We start from the raw sequence: 2,663 nt of genomic DNA on the forward strand, positions 1-2,663 counted from the left end.
GAATACGGCCGTAAGCATTGACATGGCCGCAAGTGATACAACACCATTGCTGGGTGCAGTCGGAGGTAGTGGAATACAGACGCAGCAGCAGATTGCATTATATGATGACTCCGATAGTTACGTGCAACAGCGGGCTGAGACTATGCAGAACATTGAATCGACTATTGTCGAGCTAGGCGGTATATTTCAACAATCAGCACATATGGTTAAAGAGCAAGAGGAGACTGTGCAGCGTATCGATACAAACATACATGATGCCGAATTGAACATAGAAGCGGCGCATGGTGAAATATTGAAGTACTTCCAAACTGATGATAAAAATCTTCGCAGTACTGATATTCTTTTTCATATTCTTCGTGGTTTTCCTTATATAATAACCAGGGAACGGATTTTTAGGACCTAAAAAACCTATAAAAAAGGCAAAATAAAATAACGAAATAGGCTGGAAAAGGCAAAATAAAATAGCGAAAAAGGCAGGAAAAGGCACTAGGTGTTGCAAAAAAGGCAAAAAAAGGCAAAACAAAATAGCAAAAAAGGCAGGAAAAGGCAAAAAAAGCAAAATAAGGCACCTAAAAGACAGAAAATATGAAGAACAAGTACAAAATACATTTATATTACAAGTAAAAAGAGAAAAACTATGAACTAGTTTCAGTATATGAAAAATTTTTACTTTGAATCTTTGACTATTTTATCCTTTCGGGTTTCTAACTCATAAAACTTTAATCTGTATAGTTGTAGTAACATTGAACCACAAGATGCATTTTGAAGTTTTCTGGCAGAATTTTCATTCGATTTTCGCGAAGAAAAGCCTTGAATGTACTAAATGTGCGCTCGACGTAAGTTGATACAAGTGGAGCCCAATTTAAATATGGAACGTTTGAAACGTTCATATTATCAGGAAGAAGGGCGTTTTCCTCGCCCTTTATAATTCTATCAACACCCCTTATTGTCTCCAAGCCTTCGTTAGCTGAGAAAACGGCTTTGAATTTTTCCAACACCAATTTGGCAAGAGGTCTCTGCGCTTCTATAAGCCGCATGGGCAATGTGTATATTTTTTAATCTTAAAAAAAAAATGTAAATGCTATAATCACTTTTTTAAAGGTAGAAAAGGCAAAAAAAGGCAAATATATTAAAAAAGGTAAAAAAAGGCAACATCAAATGTGTATATATGGAATCAGGGAAAGCTAAATCGTGGACATTCTTAATCGAATATACTCTATCTCTTTAGCAGAAAAAAGGCAATTTCCATAAAATCCGTTCCCTGATAATAACGAATATGTTTGTGACACGGCAAGATTTTAACAAGTTCAGATGCGCGGTCTTAAAGTTGTGGGTTTTTAGATACATAAATATATAATATCCTATTCATATACATACATATAAAAAACACTAATGTAATAATGAAATTTTGTCTTATATGCCACGTGAAACACGATAGCTTTTAGAAGCAGTCACGTAGGGTTAGACACTAATTCTGCCAATAATAAAATTACTTCACTTAGTTTCACTTTTTTTCAAAATTTCCTATGAAAAGTAGAGATGATCCTGTGTAATAAAACGAGAACCGATTTATGTAATCATAAATATATAAAGAAAAGTTTAAAACTAAATAAAATAGAAATTGTTATTGGCAATAAGTACATTTATTAATAATTCAAATATTATGTTCAAACAAATTTAAGTGAAAGGTATGCAATTTCAAGAAAAAAGCAATTGCTTAGTTTTTATGCATACGGCTTAACATTTCCGGTAGGAAGCAGAAGGTCAGTATGTATAAATAAAAAGCTTTATCAGGGGAACGTGTTATATTTTCAAATAACAAATAAATAAAAAATACATCGTAATGAAATGTTGCCGTTTATTGCATGTGATCTGATACCGGATTCAATTTATAGGTTCTCGTAGGTAGCTCGTTCTCGAAGTCATCAGTGGTGAAGTGTTTTACGCAGATGACGCTGGTTCGGGCGTTGAAATCCGTTGGTCTCCGGCAGAACTGGATCCACTTTTCCACCAACTCAATGTCGGCGGGAAAAGTAAAAAAACTGCACCCAGATCCTTTGGCACTAACACTAGCACAATTAACCACTGCACACCTCATTTTTTTCTTTAATTTATAACTTTTTTATAAGTTTTCACAAAAAACAAAACAACGCTCAAAATCTTTCCAATTTGTAAATTTGTAAAGTTGAAATAACCTAAAATGTCACGAACCAGAAAATGTAAACAAAAGTATTGTGTGACGTCAGCGAATGGGTGGATGCTGTCAAATCGACGAAGAGAGGGTTAGCGGTCCGCGAATGGCGCGCCCAGGGTTGCCACTGACGAAAAAAATCTACCAAATCTGGGAAATATCTACCAATAACTTTTTTATAATTATTTTAATAAAAACTCCAGTTTTGTTATTTTTTATTTAATTTAATTAAAGCTATAGTTTTTTTAATTTTTTTTTTGTTATTTCAATAAGAATTAAAATTGCTTTTAAGAACTTTTTATTTAACTAGTTATATGCTATTTGAGTCATATTATTGGCATATTCTCAGTCTCCTTCACCCAAAAGCGGAAGTGATGAAACTAAAGGCAACAATGAAACTTAATTACTTGAAAAACTTCAACTCGAGTTATTATAGACAAATGCAGTGACTCAAAAAAAGTGAATTTTTTAA

This window comes from Rhagoletis pomonella, unplaced genomic scaffold, assembly GCF_013731165.1.
Source record: "Rhagoletis pomonella isolate Grant_MI unplaced genomic scaffold, Rhpom_1.0 Rhpom_scaffold_06327, whole genome shotgun sequence".
NCBI lineage: Eukaryota > Metazoa > Arthropoda > Insecta > Diptera > Tephritidae > Rhagoletis > Rhagoletis pomonella.